The sequence below is a fragment of the Peromyscus maniculatus genome, chromosome 16 (genome assembly GCF_049852395.1).
Source record: "Peromyscus maniculatus bairdii isolate BWxNUB_F1_BW_parent chromosome 16, HU_Pman_BW_mat_3.1, whole genome shotgun sequence".
NCBI lineage: Eukaryota > Metazoa > Chordata > Mammalia > Rodentia > Cricetidae > Peromyscus > Peromyscus maniculatus.
Window position 1 is genome coordinate 24,102,334 of NC_134867.1, and position 20,221 is coordinate 24,122,554.

The 20,221-nt window shown below is 37.0% G+C and overlaps 1 long non-coding RNA gene across 1 annotated transcript in view; it reads left to right on the plus strand.

Annotated features, from left to right (window-relative positions):
- LOC143268955 (uncharacterized) overlaps positions 1-15,826 on the plus strand; it is a 41,327-nt gene extending 25,501 nt beyond the window's left edge. Inside the window, exon 2 of the long non-coding RNA XR_013045205.1 lies at positions 15,496-15,826. This is a non-coding gene — a long non-coding RNA (uncharacterized LOC143268955). The remainder of the gene's footprint in view (positions 1-15,495) is intronic.
- The last annotated feature ends 4,395 nt before the right edge of the window (positions 15,827-20,221 follow it).

Consider the following 20,221-nt stretch of genomic DNA (forward strand, 5'->3'; position numbering starts at 1 on the left):
GTTTTATTTATTTTTTATTGAAAATTATACAATATTCTTATCATGGTTTTCACTCCCTCATCTCCTTCTAGATCCCACCTCCCCACCCATCCAATTCCACTCCCTCTATCCATCTCTCTTTAAAAAATAAGCAGGCAAATATAAAAAGCAAACACACCAGAAGAAAAAATAAATAAATAATAAATAACTAAAACAACCAAGAAAGCACAAGAAATACACATACCCAAATGCTCCTAAAATGTGGACTTCACATCTACTAAGAATGTTCTCAACACAGATGAACAACTCAAATTGCCAAGTTAAATATTTTTTTTTGTTTATTTGAATTTACTAATGACTCCTGTGATAAATTCTACTGAATACTCTGTAAAATATTACTACTGGTATCCTTCACCGAGCATATGTAGAGTGTTACCTCTCCAAGCAAGCTTACTCCCTCATTCTCTACATATCTGATTCTTTGGTTACATTTGTCTTGGTAATTCACATCATCTACATCCTAAGCGAAAAGATGGTACTTATTTCAGACATCTTCATATCATCTACTTCCCATGCCTAATCAGTCTTCCAGATTGTGCTTCCTGGAAAAAAATCCCTTTCTGATGATACACAATAAATCCTAACAGGATATATTTTTGACTAGGCCTGGTTAATCTTTGGAAATTACAAGATGCTGATATTGTCAGTGAATATCTCACACACATTTGAGGACCTGGTCACTCTTTTTAGATCTATCAACGGTTTCTTCTCTGTTTGCGACACTGCAGTGTAGTTGACAAAAATATATATTTATCATGTACAGTATTATGTCTTGATATACATTGTGAAATGATTACCATAATGATATCACTGAGATATCTACCACCTCACGTAGTAATATTACTGAATTTTATCTAGCTTCTCCTGTCTGCCTAATATATTAACATATGGGTCATTGTCATTCTGTTGATATAGTATATCAGATTTATTAATTTGCATATAGCTTTTCCTATCTTTGTAAAATGATTTATTTTAATTCCATGTGTTTGGGTGATTTGCCTATATGTATGTGTATCACATGTGTGCAGTGCCCAGAAGAAGACATTGGATCCTCTGGAACTAGAGTTACAGACAGCTGTGAGCCAGCATGTGGGTGCTGAGGACCCAACTCAGGTCTTTTGCAAGAGCAACAAGTGTTCATAACCACTGAGCCATCTCTCCAGGCCCTCTCTTGCATTTGCTGTCTCTTTAAAGCCTACCTCATGTCAGAAACCCTGGAGATGGCTTTAGGGCAGTCATTGGAATTCTATGTCCTTCTTCCTCATTCTGTTTTTCACTATTAATTGACTCATTTAATTGGCTTATTGAGGGCAGGCAGATATGTCTGGTTTGTTGGTACACAGACTGTGACCCCTAAGTCCAGGAACAGAGCTAGCAATGCAACTACTAAGTATGTATTTGTGGTTTGAAGAAAAGTAGCCCCCAGAGGCTCATATTCAAATGCTTAGTTATCAGAGAGTGGTCCTATTTGAAAATCACTAGGAGGTGTGGCCTTGTTGGAGGAAGCTTGTCACTGGGGATAGGCTTTGAGGTTTCAAAAGCCCAAGGCAGGCTCCCAGTGTCTCTTTCTTCCTGCTGTTTGCAGATCTACCTGTAGAACTCTCACCTACCTCTTCAGTACCACGTTTGCCTGTGTACTACCATGCTGTTAACCATGATGATATGGACTAAACTTCTGATACTGTAAGCCAGCCCCAGTTAAACTCTTCTCTTTTATAAGAATTGCTGTGGTGGTGGTATCTCTTCACAGCAATAAAACAGTGACCAAGACAGTATCCAAAGCAAATGAAGCATGCATGTTGATGAGACCTTTGTATTCCACATTCATTGCTGGCCAGTTTGCCAAGAAATGAGAAAAAATAATGAATAGCAAAGAAAATGTATTGGATATATAAACCAAAAAAGATATTTTTTTTTTAAAAAAAAGAATGAAATGTTGTCTTTATGACACTGGGTGGGGGGGGACTGAAGATCATCATATTAAGTGACAAGAGGCAGGGGGTTTGGTTACAGGTCAGTGGTGCACTGTTGTCTCAGAAATGCGAGGTGCTAGGTCCAGTCTTCAGCAGTGCACAAAGCAGGTTGGTGGAGGGGAATCGAGGCACAGAAAGACCAGTGCTTCATGCTCTGTCTCATAGGCAGAACCTTAAAAAATTGATTTTTTTACAATATAGTTGAGTGTAGACTTATGTTTACCAGATGCCAAGGAACATGGAAGTGGGTTATCAAGTTATAGAAAGTAATAAAAAGCTTGTATTTGCTATTGTAATACATATTGATTATAAGTGATGAAACTGACGATGAACAAAAAAATCACTAATCTATATGAAAGAATTTAGAATGCTTTTACCATAAAGAAATAACAAATTATGGATAAGGTAAATATATATAATCTGACTGGAATAATATGCAACATATATTGGTAGAAACTTAATGTCTAATTAATATGTACAACCTTTATGTGCCAGATAAATGTAAACTTTAAAGAACAGCACATATTCTTAGTAGAATTCAGCAGTGCTATCAGGTCCCAGCACTTCTTTCATGGCAGACTTTTTAATAGTGATTCAATCTCTCTTGTTATTGATTTATTTTATTTTTCTGTTCCTCTAGAATTCAATCTTAGAAGGTTGCCTGTGTCAGGAATGTATCCATTTCTTCTAGGTTTTCCATCTTGGGGCATATAATTGTTCATAACCACCTTTTATGATCTTTTGTATTTCTGTGAAATTGGTTGTAATATCTTTTTCCATTTCTAATTTTATTTGTTTGAATCACCTCTATTTTTTGTGTCTTAACTCTTTTTCCTCACTTTTTGTATTTATGTCAAAATTACAACTTTTTATAGTTTGTTTTCATTAATATCAGTGCAGAAATATCTGTTCAAATATATCTCTCTCAACTCTTATACCAGTGTTAGATGTTTATGAACATTATTATGAATCTAGAACATTTCCATCTTCATCATATCTGTATTTATATAGATATATGAATTACATATTTTATTTTGGTGAATGTCATTCATTTCATTTCAACATGAAGAACATCACTCTGTTAAATAGGGCATAGCTGGTAGTTATTAATTCCCTAAGCTTTTTATTTGGCTTGTTGTGAGGTCCAGCCTGGAGCCTATGTTTGCAGACTGTCCTTCAGCATGTGTCCACATGGCAGTCTGGTGCTCAGCACTCCTAAAGCCTCTATCTACACAGGTCAGCTTAGAGTATGCCTGACCCTGGGGTGGGGGTGGGGGATAGAGGAGTAGACAATGGGAAACTTTCCTTCTACTGCCTAAGTGTTTTCCCCACCTTATTTCTGTCTTCTAACAAAAATTATCGCCCCATGATCCCTTAGCTCTTGTGAAGGTATTTTCCTGGGAGACCTTCTATTCCACCATTACCTTAGTCATTTTGTATTGTTGTAACAGGATACAACATATTGGAGAATTGGTACTAATCAGGAATGTGTAAGCTTCTAGTTTGATAGGCTGAGAAGTCCAGAGTGAAATTCCTGGTGTCTGGTGAGGGTCTGTTGCATCAAAACATGGTAGAAAGCATCATATGACCACAATGTAAAGGTAGTATAAGAGAGGAAAGAAAGTGGCTGTGCTTGTCTTTTCTAAGGGGTGCTGTCCTGTGGTAAAGAGCCAGTACCCACAGCAATGACACTGATCCATTCATGAGGGCAAAAACAGTTGCCTTATCACTTCTTGAAGATCCCACTTCTTAATACTATCCCAATGGCAGTTAAGCCTAAACATCAATTTGGAGGGAACAAATATACAAATCATGGCAACTTTCTTATTAATACCACCCAGCCTATTTCTTTTGTCTGCAAATGCTCCTGACAGGAACTGTAAATTGTGCCAGTGGCTTCTTACTGCAGAATTCTCCAAGTACCATTGCAGCCACCTTATAAAAATGTCATTTGTACTTCTCATGCCCATGTGTTTGCATTATGGAAGTGGAAACCCTTAATGAGATAAAATAAGAATGCTGGTGCCCAAGACCCTGTAGACAGCATGGATGCTGATTGTATTGTCACTGCTGTTGTAGCTACCATCCATAAGAGACCATGTACCTCTAGGGCTGTTGTGCAAGCAAAGCCTTCCACGTTATTCCTCATATTCAAGATACTGCATGACCAGAATTTAATTTAGACCTTTGTCAGACTGTGGATATCTACTTTTCTTTCTTTCTCTTAGACAATCTTAGATGTAGCTGAATATAATGGTGCAATGCTGAAACCAACTATGGCTTAATGTACTTTTATTATATTGTTCTTCCAGTAGATATTCGGAATTTTTCTAAATGCTATAGAAGAGAATCCTAATATGAGATTACTCCCTAACTCCTGGGATGTGAAAAGTTCTTTTACTTGGAACAACACAGCACTTCATATGGGAGTGACTTGAAGACACAGTAATAAACTGTGGATGTGATATTTTCCCTTGGCATGCCAGAGCTGTAGAAAACATACCAGTGTCCTGGTATTTTTTTATATATGTCCCACAATGATACATTGTCACTGGAGGTAAAAGTATTCATATAACCTCTTTCTCTTATATCAAACTGTGAGACTTGCACTCACCTTTGGCATCCTGCTGGGTGTTCTAACCTATGCAAATGGCTTACAAGGCCTCATAGCTGGACTTATTACCCATCTTCATTCCAACATTACATTGTTGTTTGCATAAGCAACCACTTAAACTTCTATAAAAATAATAGTCTTCTTTGTTATCTATTTATTTTACAAAGGACACATGACTAAAGTTTATCTAGAAAAATTGTAATGGGCTCCTGTATCAGAGAGGACATCCAGAAAGTGGTATAGGCCCATGTTCTATATTTTTATCTTTTTTTTTTTACACTGAAAACCTTACAATCATTTTACCTCAAGATCCTGCTATAGAACCATTGGGCATATACTCAAAGCATTCTCCATCCTACCATAGAGACACTTGCTCAACTATATTCATTTCTTCTCTATTCATGATGGCCAGAAATTGTAAACATCCTAGATGATCCTCAACAGATGAATGGATAAAGAAAATGTGGTACATTTGCATGATGAATTATTATCCACTGTTAAAAGAATGAAACCACCAAATTCACAAGTAAATTGATGGAGATAGAAAAAAAAATATCAAGAGTGAGGTAACCCAGGCCCACAATTATAAATATGCGGTGTATTTGCTTATATGTGGATATTAGTTGGTAAGCAAATGATAACCATGGTATAATGTGTCTAACTATAGAGGTTACATATAGAGAAAGGGACTGGGGGTGATGGACAGAGCTACCTAGAAAAAGAAATGGAATACATAGTTATGAATGGACAGACCTGAGATGGGTGTAAGGGGACAGGCATGGGAGAATCAAGCAGGGAGGGGGACAGAAAAGGAAGACCAGGGATGGAATATGGGGAAAGCAAATTATCTTTTAAGCACCAGTAGAGAGGCAATCTGGACACTTAATACAGTAGAAGCTTCCAAAATATATACATATATGAAGACGATCTAAGTGAAGTTGTCAAATAATGGGAGGGATAAAGCCCCAACTGGATATTACCTGCCACCAAATGAAGCTTCCAGCCCCTGGATTGGGTTATATCTAATTGAGTTGTTGGCCAAAAGGATCCTATGGGAACCCCCAAAGAAGCCAGGCCATTGCCGAGACTATAGGTTGCTCTCCACAAACTGACAGTAAGACCCCATTGCTGAAGACAACACCTACACAACTCATTGAACATGGAGACGTCACTGGTTCTTCCACAGAGCCTTCATCCCTCTGGGTTAGACTTCTACAGGAAAGTGTTCCGCACACTACCAAAGGAGAAAGATAAACATTAACCTAACTAACTACAAACCATTCAACCTACAATGGTGGTCTGCCTGAAAGATATGCTAGTGCCAGGTTTGTGGTAGTAACCAGTCAATATCTGATTTAACTTAAGGCACATTCTACAAGATGGAATCCCTTCCCTCGGGGCTCAGGGAACCCTGCAGAACAAGAGACAGAAAGAGGATAAGAACCAGTGTAGATGGAGGACACCAAGAAAACAAGGCCCTCTAAATTAACAGGACTGAGGCAGCATGCACAGGGACTGCATGGGTTGGCACCAGAGGGGATTCTAGAGTTGGAAGGAGAAGTGATCACATGCTCCACCCTTAACCCAGAAGCTAGCTACAATTTTAGTTTTCTCCAAGGTAGTCTCACTGGGGAAAGGAACTCTTTTTTGTTTTTGTTTCTTGTTTTTTTGTTTTTGTTTTTCAAGACAAGGTTTCACTGTATAGCCTTGACTATCCTGGAACTCTATCTGCAGTTCAGCTTGGCCTTGAACTCATAGAGATATGCCTGCCTCTGCCTCCTCAGTGTTGGGATTAAAGATGTGGGCCACCACTGCTCATCGTGAACTACTTTTAAAGATAGACTTCCTGCTCAGCAGTAGATGGGCAACAGAAAATGAACTGAACAGAATGTTTGCAGCTTTCTCGTCTCATGATGTTGTGTCAGGGCCTTTTCTTTCTTTTATTTTTCAAAAATTAATCTTTTTTAAATTTTACCTTACTTCCTCCTCCCTATGCCTCACTAGGTCCTTTGCACATACATTCTGACTTCCAGTTTTGTGTTTTTGTGGGATTCCAGAGTGTATGAGAGTGGGTTTCTGCATCGACATCTGGTTTGGGTCCTTTCCTTGGACTCTTCTCCTTCTGTTTGTTTGTTTTGTCCTGTTCTGATGTGTTTGCTTTTGTCTTATTTCCTTAGTATCTTTTAGGTGCCTGTTGGTTTTCTAATCAGAAAATGGGTAGACCCAGATGAGAGGGGAGGTCGGGAGGAACTGGGAGAAGTAATGTGGGGAGAGTGTAAATGAAAAAAAAAATCAATTTTCAATAAAAGAAAAAAAAACACGGAGGCTTTAGGGTAAGAAACATATTTTATCTTGTGATCCCAAGGCTCAGTGGAAATAGGAGTGTTTAAGGAAAATTGAAGAAAGTCCTGAGAGAGGAAATGAGCGGACACATGAATAAAGCAGGCAGGCAGGGCAGGTGGAGAGGCACACTAATACACAAGGAGAAGTGAAAGACTGACTCTCCCCATCTGCATTTCAGTTTGTGCTTCTAGGAGGGGATTTGGATCTGGGAGGGGACTGTGCATTTACAGAGTCTTTTAGAAAGGGGAAAGGAGGAGGGGTTTGGAAGGCTCAGGTGTTTCTGGGATGATTCTATCCTCAGTTTGAACCTGTGTATGGAAAATATCTAAAGGTCTGAAACTGCCTCTCCCTGAGGCTTGAGGAAAGAACTGGGTCACTTGTAATTTTCATTAATAAGCACCTTAGAACAAATATCAAATATGTAGTGTATTGATATTTCAATGACTTGATTTCATTTTATAAATCCTTTAGTACCACATATTCTGTGCCTTTAATATCCTTGGCAATTAATTGAATGATTGATTGTTTATAATATTTTTTATGTAAAGAATGGATAAGGTGACTCACATAGTACTCAGGAGTGTGGGGCAGGAGGATTGCTGGGAATTGAGACTAGTCTTCACCAGTGTATTCCTCTTCACTACATAGTGAATTTCAGGGTAGCCTGAGCTACAGTGTAAAACCCTGTCTGAAAGACAGGAACAAACATAGAAAACTCATGGTGGCCATGAAGAAAAATAAGTGAGCTTCTGTAAAAATACTTAAAACATATTTGTCTCAAAGTCATTTGGATAATCTAATATTGCTTTACTTCCCACAATATTTTCTTAGTACACAGTTAAACAGAAGCAAGTACTAGAGACTGTATTATCCAGTGGGTAAAAGACTTTATCTCTATTAAGTAAATGTGGTTTTAGAGTCTTTATTAGAAGTAGAATTTCCCTTGGTCATATTTGACCTAATAACCACATTATTAAAAACCCTCAAAACATCTCAATAATAAAAAAATAATTTTCTGGATGGCCGTGTTAGCCAAAAAGGACTTGAAGAACTTTATGCCTCACCATAAATGTAATATAGTATTTTACAATCTCTGCCGCTGAAATTCAATTATTGAATTTTTAATAAAGCACACCATCAGGAGAGGGAAAAATGGTTTAAGGCAAAAAAATTTTTTTTGAAAGAACACCATAAACATTGGAAACTATTAAATTGTAAACACTCAAAGCTTATAAATAGGGCTTTACGGGAAGTCAATTTGGGCTCTTATGCTCGCTTTTATATTAAGGGCATTTGGTGCTAGTCTCAATAAACATAAAAAGATATACTTGAAATTATGTGCTTGAAACCAGAGTAATTTATTCTATTATCTCACCGAATTAAGAATAAAGCATGGTGAATCAGAGGGCATGAGACAAGCAGTTTCCACTTTACACATGAGTTAATTATTTCTTATAGTCCTTAAAGTTCACTGAGTGGGGCTTCAGAAACATGGTGGTTGAAAATGTGTTTGAAATCACAGATAGCTAAGAAAACACCTCGGTTGGAATTGGTCTGTTGCAGTAGAACTGAGAATTTTCTATTTTAAACTACAAGTTTCATGTCATTCTAATGAGCATATATCTGGAAACTTTTTAAATTGTTTCATATCATGTTAGGGTGCAGCATTCTGTAGTGCCAGTTAGGAATTATGTTTGTTCTACAACCCAACACGTTGCTCAGAATACAACAAGGAATAAGACAGACACCATTCCTGCTCTCAAAGAAGTTTCTGCGTGATGAGAACAACACATAATTCACATATAGAATACAAAAACTATTTTCATTAAACAAAGAATTACCAAAGAAAATGACAGAATACTTGATCAGCAAGTAAGGAAGAGACTAACATGATTATGGTTTGGATTGGCCAGAAAATAATGCCATGAATAAGTAGAACCTACTAGAGTAGGAGTTATTTAGGACAGTGTGGTGGGAGGTCCATAACACAAAGGATCCCGAAGTATACCAGTGAATGGAGAAATGGCCAAGGATACTGAATTACAGGTAGCCAAAACCTTGACAGTAAATGAGACTAGACGGGAGTCAATGGAAAGTTAGCGATGATGTTTCTATGTGTTGATAATGATCTTAGATTGTATGTTAAGGGCAACAGTATCATTGGAGGGAGTTAACAGGGAAGTCCCTCGACTGCTTCCACATTGCATGACAATAACTGCTCAGTTGAATCACATGATATGATGACTGTAGCTGTGGTGGCAAAGGCTGTCACTGGCTCCTCCCGAGTCCAGTCATGCTACAGAGCACTGACTGGTAAGAATTATTTCTCCAACAGCCCACTTTCTGCAGTTCACTTAAAAACCGGAAGGGGGAGGGACCAAAATGATGTAAATACAATATTCATGTATGAAATTCTCAAAAAACATTAAAATTATTTTTCTGATCATCACTAAGAGAGTATAGACATTTTATAAGGTAGGACAAAATGAAATCAATTCTATTTCAGTTTTACATGTTTGATTATTTTGGACTTTGATAATTAGAAAACAATTGAATTATAATTTGCCTGCACACAGGAATAGTGCCTTGTTCTTGATTTGCTTCTTGGGGCCACACAGAGTGGGAAAAAAAAAGCAGTCTTAAACTACTTAACTATCCTTGTTCTCCAGTGGATCCCGATTGTCCTCAGATCACCCTCCCTGTTAGAGCTTCAACCATATACAAACTAGAATTTTTTTCTATTACAGTGTAATATGTATGTCTCTCTGTGGGCAAATTAATATAATATGTGCCTATGAATACAGTATTACAAAATAATGGTATATACTTTTTTAAAATAAATTTTTGCTTGTACATACATGTATACATGTTTACATATGAGTGGGTATGCGTGTTTAGGAGGTTGTGGTCAGAGGTTGGCATCAGGTATCTTTCTCCATGGTGCTTCACTTTGTAGGTTGAAGCAGAATCATTAACTCGTGGCTTGATAGTTGAGCTTGTCTAGCTCACCAGCTTATGGTAGGAAGACTACTGTATTTCTGCGTCCTATAGATCATAAGCAGCCATCACACCCACTAGCATTTATGTGGATGCTGGGAATCCAAGCTCTGCTTCTCATGCATGTACTGCAGCCTCTTTATCTGATGAGATATTCCACCCCAACGAGAGTTCTTTAAGGTAGAGTAAAAAGTTTATTCTTAGTCAAGTATGAGTGACCTGTGCCTAGAAACACAAGCATGATCTGCCATGGAAGAGGTTGGTTGAGATTTTTGTAGCCTTCAAAAAAAGTCCTGCATCTGTACAGTCAATAAACATTGGTGGATGGTAAGCCACACAAATCATGATTATTCTACTTTTCACACTGAATCTTGATCTTCTGTCTTTTTAACTTTAGGGTCAAAAGGGACGGAATATGCTATGCTTGGTGATAAATTCTAATAATGCTTTCTAAAAGATAAAATGATGAATCAGAAGTTGACAGTAAATAACTGTTAAAGGGAGTAAGATATTTCAAGATAGCTTTGGCTGTAGATCTACAGCACTCTATCTCTATTCTGATCCAGTCTGTTCCAGTCAGCCAACATCAAATACTTTGTATATTTAATATAGACACACCTTCCTCACAGAATTTCAGTTCACAATAAGTATATACACATATACACATAAATATATACCCTAGTTTTTTATTTTTAATCTCTAAAAATAACAATTTAGCATCTAATTTTTATTAAATGTTAATTTCAATGAGTGTTCTCAATGTCTTTTTTAAAATTAAGATCTGTTTGAAATCTCAATCTATTGTCAAATTTGTATTTTAGTTGCAAACAACATTATAGATGTTTTCAAAGCTATTTTCATTTATGGTCTTGTAACAAACATGGCCAGGCAGCAGAGTCAGTATTATAGTTTCTCCCTATTTTAGAACTGCATACTGTAGTTTCTAGTTTGGTGTTAATTCTTTGAAAGTCTAGTATAATTCTACACTAAAACCATATGACCCTGGGCATTAAGTTGGGAGACTTTTAATGATGGCTTCTATTTTAGTAAGAGTCATGGGCCTGTTTAAATTACTCATCTAATCTGGATTTAAGGTGGTATATAGCAAGACAATTATTGATTTCTTTTAGATTTTCAGATTTGTTGGAGTACAGGTTTTGAAAGTGTATTCATATGATTCTCTGTTGTTATGTCCTCCTTTTCTTCTCTAATTTGTTCATTTGGATCATCTCCTTCTACCATTTATTTAACGTGGCTGGTAAATTGTTCTGATTTTCTCATGAACCAATTCTCTGATTCATTTACTCTTTCTATTGACTTTTTTGTTTCTATTTTGTTAATTTTAGTGCTACTTTGATTATTTTTTGCCATCTACTTCTTCTGGGTATGATTTCTTCTCTCTCTTTCCTCTTCTTTTCTTTCTTTATTTTGTTTTCTTTCTTTACTTTACTTTCTTTCTTTATTTTTTAATGTAGGCTCTTGGCACTATTAACTTGTGTTTCAGAACTGCCTTCATTGTGTTCCAGGTATGCTATGTATAGATTTTCATCTAATTCTAGAAATTCTTTAATTTCTTTCATAATTTCTATTGTGACCTATTTCTCATTAGGTAATGAATTATTCAGTTTGTGTAAGTTTCGAAGCTTTCTGTTGTTGATATCTGCCTTTCACCTAAGGTGGTCTGAGGTGGTATTGTGTTCCCCAAAATATTGTGCACCCTAATAAACTTATCTGGGGTCAGAGACAGAACAGCCACCAGATACAAAGGCTAGAAAATGGTGGCACACACGCCTTTAATCCTAGCATTTCAGAGGCAGAAATCCATCTGTTCAAGGATACAGCCAAGCATGTGATACATGCCTTTAATCCCAGAAAGTGAGCCTTTAATCCCAGGGAGTGATGGTAGAAAGGAAAGATATATAAGGCATGGAGACCAGAAACTAGAAGCATTTGGCTGGTTAAGCTTTTAGCTGGTTAAGCTTCAGGCTTTTGAGCAGCAGTTCAGCTGAGAGCCATTGGGATGAGGACACAGAAGCATCCAGTCTGAGGAAAAAATACCAGCTGAGAAGTTGGCCAGGTGAGGTTAGCTGTGGCTTGTCCTGTCTCTCTGATCTTCCAGAATTCACCCCAATACCTGGTCTGGGTTTGATCTTATTAATAAGAACTTTTTAAGATTCATGCTACAGTGGTCAGACAAAATTCAGGATTTTTTGTTTCAGTTTTCTTGTATCTATTGGGACTTGCCTCATGCCCAACTATGTGAGCAATTTTTGAGAAGTTTGATGAGCCACTGAGAAGAAGTCATATTCTTTTGTGTTCTATAAACATCTGCTAGGCATATCATTTGGTATATGATGGCAATAAGCTCTAGCATTTCTCTGTTTAGTTTTTGTCTGGATGACTCCTCTTTTGGTGCACATGTGGTACTGAAGTCATCCACAATCACAGTGTGAGGGTAAATGTGTGCTTTTAGTTGTAATAGTGTTTCTTTTAGGAACTTGAGTGCCCTTATGTTTGAAGTATACATGTTTAGAATTGTGATGTCCTCTCAGTGAATTTTTCTTTTGATGAGTATGTAGTGTCCTTCCCTATTTCTTTAAATTAGTTTTGGCTTTAAGTCTGTTTTGTCAGATATTACAATAACTACACCAGCTTAATTCTTAGGTCCATTTGCTTGGAATATCTTTTTCTATCCTTTTACCTTTAGATGATATCTACCCTTGATGTTAAGGTGTGTTTCTTGGATGTAATAGAAGGATCGATCTTGTTTTTGCATCCATTCTACTAGTCTGTGTTTTTTTATTGGGGAATTGAGACTACTGATGTTGAAAGACAATAATGAGCAGTGTTTGTCGAGTCTTGTTATTTTGTTGTTGTAGGGTGTGTGTGTGCGTGTGCGCGTGCGTGTGCGCGTGCGTGTGCACGCGCGTGTGTGCGTGCGCTCTTCACCCTTTAATCTCTGATTGCTTATTCCTTGTAGTTTTCTGGGTGTAATGTAATTAACCTCTTTAGATTAGAATTTTACTCCTTGGGCCCTCTGTAAGATTGTATTTTTGGTAGATATTGCTTAAATTTTAAAATATCATGGGATGTTTTAGTTTCTCTGTCTACTGTGATGGAAAGTTTTGCTGGGTATAGTAGTCCAGGATAGTATCTGTGATATCTTAGAGATTTTAGAACATCTGTCTAGGCCCTTCTTGCTTTTAGAGTCTCCATTGAAAGTGGGGTGTTATTCAAATAGGTCTGCTTTTATATATTACTTAGTCTTTTTCCCTTGACTCATTTAATATTTTTCTTTGTTCCATGTGTTTAGAGTTTTGATTAGTATGAGTCAAGGAGAATTTATTTTCCAGTCCAGTCTATTAGATGTTTTGTAAAGTTCTTGTACTTTGATAGACATCTTCTTTTAGTTAGAAAAATTTTCTTATATGATATTTGTTGAAAATATTTTCTGTGCCTTTGACCTGGTTTTTCCCCCCTTCTTTTATTTCTATTATTTTTAAATTTAGTCTTTTCATAGTGTTCCAGAGTTACTGAATGTTTTGCACCAGGAATTTTTTCTTTTTAGATTTAACACTTTTTAACTGAAGCATTCATTTCTAATATTGTGTCTTCAGTGCCTGAGATTCTCTTATTCTCTTATTTTCCGTTGTCAAGGCTTGCCTCTGAGGTTACTGCTCTCATTCAAATTTTTTTCATTTTCAGATTTCCCTCAGTTTTTTTAAAATTGATTCTATTTCTAATTTCAAGCATTAAAATGTTGTATTCATTTCCTTTCATTGTTTGTATTTTCATAGATTTCTTTAATGGGTTAATTCATTTCCCCTTTAAGGACCTCTATCATATATATCAAGGCTATTTTAAGGTCTTTATCTCGTACAGCTTCATCTATGTTGCAAATTTCAGGGCCTACTGTAGTAAGGTTGCTGAGCTCTAGTGGAGACATGTGTCTTGGCTGTTATTGTCTATGTTTTTATGCTGGTGCCTAAATATCTAAATTTAGGGAGATTGTAATTCTAGATGCTGATAGCTAGTCATTTCTTTGTTGGGTGGGCATTTTTTTTCCTTAACTCCTATTGCCCTCTCTGATTCTTTGTGGTGGCTGTGTGTTATCTGGTAGGGAATTCCGAGATCCTGATAGGTGAGGCCATTGTAGGTTCTAGGTAAAATTTGTTTCTAGGCATTGGAAGCTGACACTTAGGAATGGGAATGGGTTAGGAGAGGAGACTGAAGGGTTCCACAGGAAGGAGGAAATCACGTGTTCTCCCAGGATTTGCTAAGTCCCCTGGGAATGGGGGCACAGAATAAGGAGAGGCCACAACAAATAGTCTGTTATAGAGCTTGGGATGAGTCTGGGGGATTGGATTTAGAGAAAATGAAGGAGAGAGGAGATCTGAAACTCGCTTATATTTTTCACTGTTGACTTTCTTCTCAGGCAGACTTCTCTGGAGGATTCCAAGTGAATGTTGGGGTCTGGGATAAATAAACGATTGGAGGAAGGGGAATTTAGAGGGGATGATCTGTGGGATCCACTGGAGAATGAGGCAGGGGAAGAGCTAAGACTGCAGCAGGTGGTCTACTACAGATCTGGGGAGGAGACTGGAGGAATGGATTTGGAGGAGAGGAGGGAGAGCTGAAGATCTTCATTTAGTCTGCCTCCCTCTCTGGCTGGAGTCTCATATTTTTACTATAGAAGCACAAGAACTACTTAAATTGTCTATATTTTTAGTGGAGATGGTTGGGGGGTAATGGCTGCAATTAAGATTCTTGACTTTTGCTGAACTTTATTTTGCATGAAATATTAAAAGCTGGTTAAATGTTTAAAAAAGTAGAGAAGTGATTCAACGAATGGGTATATTTCTATTGGAGTTAGGGCCTCAGATTTCAGATAGGCAGTAAAGAGGTATGGGTCTAGGATGTCATTTCATTGTAGGAAATTATTCAGTGCTACTGTTTTGCTTCTCTTTTTTGCTTCCTTATAATTATCAATAATTTGAGAAAATTATTAATTCTTTGGTAGAACCTTTATTTACATTATTCTTTTATTCTAGGCAACTCACCAAGCTTACATAAATTAATCATGAGACCTCAAGTAAATAATTGGTCAAACATGATCAAAGGATATGTCTCATGTCATTTTAAAATCATAGAGGTGATTTTATTTGAAACAACTGATACAAAGCTGCTGCTAAGAACAGCAGAGATGCATAAGTAACTCATCTGGCATTATTTGGTATTTGACTTTAGCTATGGAACTGTACCCATTACAAGACTATTTCTTCTAGGAGACTGTGGAATATTTAACACACACACACACACACACACACACAGAGAAAGAGAAGTGAAGAGAAGAGAAGAGGGAGAGAGAGAGAGAGAGAGAGAGAGAGAGAGAGAGAGAGAGAGAGAGATCGGAGAAAGAGATATTTGACGTTGACCTCTATTTCTTGGAATACTACTCTTAATATCCTTGGAATCTATGGAGAGTATCTTTATTTATGATAATAAACTGATGTCTGTCATCTCTTTTAGGTAACTTCATGATGGGTTCTGGTCAACAGAAGGAGAAGGGTGGGATTAGAGACCTGGAAGCTTTCAAACTTTTAATCCCAATACTCAAACTCCGTAGAGGAAAGAAGGGATGAAGATGAAGTATTATAAGAATAGCCAATAACTGAGTCTATCATGAATTTGTTAATGAAGCCTCTGTACAACACAATAGACCACAGAAGAGAGTATGCCTGTACCTGGAGAGTGTTCACTGGAAGCAGACACGGGGTGCTCTAAGCCCTCCTTTATGTCTTGTCTTATGTATTTTGGCATCTGTATCTTTTAAGGAAAAATAAAACCTTTTATAATAAGATGGCAAGTGTGTTCTCTTGAGATCTATGAGCCACTTGATCAAATAATTGAACTCAAGGAAGAAGTTTGTGGGAATCTTGATTTGCAGTTTGTATTGAGAAACACAGGCCTAAAAAAAGGTTAAAAAGAAAAGCCCCTGGGGCCTGTGATTTGACATATGAAGTTGCTGTCTCCCAGTACGCCAGAATTGAATTGGCAGCCACCTACCTGGTGTCCTCTCTTGCAGAATTAATTGATTGCTTAGTGTGTGAAGGAAATATTCCTACATCTGCTGTCAGAAGTGATTTATGTTCTGAGTGTATAATAGTAAAAAACTGAGCTTGAACTTGTTTGTTGAACACATTTCTAGGCTCTGATAATAGCACCTAAATTATCTGAAAGGTTTCATTAACTTTGAAAGAAGTAGATGTTGAGATGTCTTCATTTGGGTTGTGTGTTTTCAAGGGAGAATGGAGTGGAAAGTGCTAGCAATCACCCAAAAAATTTCTTTACAAGTCTCAATGGTCCATTTAGTCTAGGATCTGCATCAGTACATCTATTCCACCCACCACTAGACACATAAAGTTTTGATATGCCTTCAGGGTAGAAAAGAAAGATGTAATTTTAAAAATTCCCTAGGCAATCCTAATATGAATTCTCTGCCCAGGATTGAGAATATTGCCTTAAGCAATTGTCATATTGTTGTGGACTTGGAAAACAAATAAACATAAAACATTGCTTGGAAGTAAATTTCAACTCTTGAAAAGAGTAAGGTTAGCCTAGGAAGTTTACAAATTTATAATCATACTGCTTTTTGCCACTTTAATCTACTGTGGACAAACACGATTTACATTTGTAAAGTTAGAAAACCCATTACATTGTAAAGTTGGAGTACCCATTAAATGCCAATGTTCAAAAACAAATCATCTATGGTCTCAGGTTAACATGCTGGTAGGCAGGAATTTCCCTCTTCTAGGTGTTAATTGATTCAATGAGAGGAGATATTAGTTCTCTGTTCTATCACTGTGCAGGTCTTTACTACACAGGATGTCACAAGTCTTCCCCACTAGATTTGACTTCTCAGAGACACCTTTATAACATTTGAGTAACATTTACAACTTTGACTATATGCAAGTTTCACTCAGCTCCCCAAATACGTGAATCCTCAGCCTCAGTGTGGATGGTAAAAGTTTTAGGACTGCTAAGTTCCAATAACACTAAGGTTGTGCAAGCACCTGAAGCTTGAAAAGGTCATAGCTTTGCAGCTATGTATCCATCTCAGAAACATGAAGTAAATTCATCCATCATCATATCATCCATCACTGGTACTAGAAATACATACTAGCTATATATCACTTCTGCTTTCTCTTCTATAGTCCATTTAACTACTCATCTCTTTATTCTATTAAAACCATAGCTACAATGTTATCTGGTTGCTGCCATGACCTGTATGACTTGGTCCTGGAAGCCTAACTGGGGCAATGTGGGTATAAAAAATAGATGTACGCACAGATCAATGTACAGAAAAGCTGGAGTCTGGTGGGCCATGTTCTCTCTGAAGGAGACACACTTCCACAGTGGCTACCTGGGAGCTCAATGTGTTTATTTTATACATCTAAACAGAGGAGGGATGCTTATGGTATATGGCTGAATAATGAGGCAGGCTTACAGTGTACAGGAAGCAGGTTTAACTGATTTGGGTAGGAGGCATCTGTAGGGGAACAGTCCCAAGCTGTAAATATCTAGGAGAAAGCTGAATTATCAGATTTCCAGGTTTTTGTGCCCAGTGGTCAGTTGTCCATAAACGCTCATTCTTTGACCAGAGGAATGCTTGGCCATTTCTCTGAGTGTCACTGGGAAAGGTTTAACCACCTCCATGGGTCTGAAACATTGGGTTCCTTAACATGACTGTTCACATATTCACTGAGGACTTCATCAGCTCCTTACACATTCAAGGTTTCCTCAGCTCCCCCCAGGTTGCTGAGAGAACACTCCTTCCTCTTCCTGTCTTAAGTGCAATCTGATCATAGATCCTCTATAGTGTAATTAATGGTCTTGATAAGCTTACAGGAATGTCTGTTAGAGGTAAGGACAGCATCTCCTCGATTCTCCATGCTTTCCCTCTTTTATTCACATTGGAAGAGTTCCTTCAATTTTGACATTCATGGTATCAGATCATGCATATTATTCCTTACCTAGCTTGCCTTGGCTATTTTCATACCTTTAGTGAAAGTTTGCATCCAACTTGTAGCTTCTTACCTGTTACATTCATTTGTGTTATTTGAATTCCTTTATGAAGGGCAAGGCTTATGAAATTCAATTAAAACTTACCATTTTTACTACTTAATATTGCTGAAGTATATATCATAACAAAAACGAAGAACCTTGTTGGCTTCATCCAGTTGGTACTGATGTACCATCACAGTGGGTACTGATGTACTTCTCAAGGGCTCATCATGATGCTGTTCAGCTATAAGGAGAAAAAAACAGCAAAATAAAAGATCCTTGTTAAGCAATTACTAGATTTTAATCTATTTTGTCTTCTTAAATATCTTGGGAGGTGTATAAGGAAGCTGTTGTTAGGAGGTTTTGTAAGGGAGAAAGTCAGATACACAGAGCATGGGTAATTTGCATCAAATTGCACAGAGGGTGAAAAAGATGAGACCAGCATCTGGATTCCCTACTAATACTTCATCCCTTGTTGGAAAATGTGTTAGGGAAAGAAAAAGTGCATGAATGCACTCATAGAATGATCTTTTTAGCTCAACTTATTTACATTTATGCCCCAATAGCCTATGACAGAAGAAACAAAGCAGAGGGAGACTTTTTGATCTTATGTTTTAAATATTGTTCTAGTGCTTATTTAAAAGAATGGAGAGTGGGTGACGCAACTTTCTCTCTGCAATTTCTATGTGTTTTGATATGAAAAAACTAACTCTTGAAGCTTGCAATTAAAGGAAAGTGGGATAATAATTTTTATGTAACCTCTGTAGCAGAAGAATCTTAATGGTGGGTAATAAAATGTTGAAATGAGATATATTTTAATTAGCTAATAATATCAAGCTTTGTTTATTAACTACTCTGAAGGTTCTAATGAGCTGTGAATTTCTGAGGGCTCTTTGGCAGGGAAATGAGAAATTTAACAATTTTCCAAACTAATCTCATTATAGAGAAGTTAGCCTTGCATATACTTATTTTAAAATGAAAGAGATGTAGAAAAGTCCTTAAGCTGACTTTGTTGTTTATATTTCTCAAAAACGTTATTTGTATATCTACAATATAATATGACAAGTTTCTTGTGTCAGCGTAAACATAAACTGAACCACCTTCTTTCAGGGCAGAGTTTCAGAAAGACCTTCTCAGTTTGAGGTCATATGTTAGCTAGGTAGTCAGATACTAACAGGCTTGGAAACACCAGTTCTTAATCATTCTTTCATAGTCAGTGGCTTGTAGAAGAAAAGACTAGACAGTGTGATTTTAATTGTTAGCCAGAAGAATGGGACCTAAGTCTTTTCAGTAGCTGTGGAAGGAAATACTAGATTTCGTATTGCCTGGAAAATCAATGATGGACATCAATCTAACCTACTTCACAAGTCCTGACCCTCATAAGGCAGGATGTTTTCTGCCAATAAAAAAAAAAAAAGATATACCTTTCTATATGTAACATTGAGCTCTTTCTAGGGAGAGTCAATCCAAAAAGACTTATCAGTCACCAAACAAGACAGATACTGCAGAAAGGTTGCTTCCTCTAGAGATTAAAACAAAACCAAATAACAAAACAATATAAATGCCGCTTAGAATGTAGATCAAAATAATGAATAGTCTCTTTGACCACTACTCTTGCCTCTTGAGAGAGTGCTTTACCCTTCAACAACCCCCTACTGCCTTGTACATTGTGCTATGTCTGCTCTACATTCTTTCGATGGAGTTCTCAAGTAACATGTAGACAATACTACCAATGTCATTTTTTTTTTTCAATTACGGGGTTGCTGGAGAGATGCATATTGTACCTGAGTGATCCTTTTATACATTAGCAAGAAGATGTAATGATAGCCCGAGGTTCCAATGATATCTGAGGAGAACTTGGATCCTTAAGTAGAAGGATCCAAGGTCCTAGAAGTTTCCAATGTAATCAAAGCAGATTTATGATTCCAACTGTGGTATATATGGGACTGAACTATACGGTACTTTATCTTTTGAATCAAAATTAATTAGTTCACTTTGATTATACCACATTGATATTATAGAGTCTAATTAGCCAATGAATTTTATTAGTATGTTCTCATAGTGAAATGCAATCTTCTATTATAAGTGAATTTCTCCAAATCCTGAAAGGTAAAAATAGTCTCATGTTCTCTTGTCTTATGAGCTGTTGAAGTATACACATGCAAAGGAATTTTTCTCTGCCTGACTATAT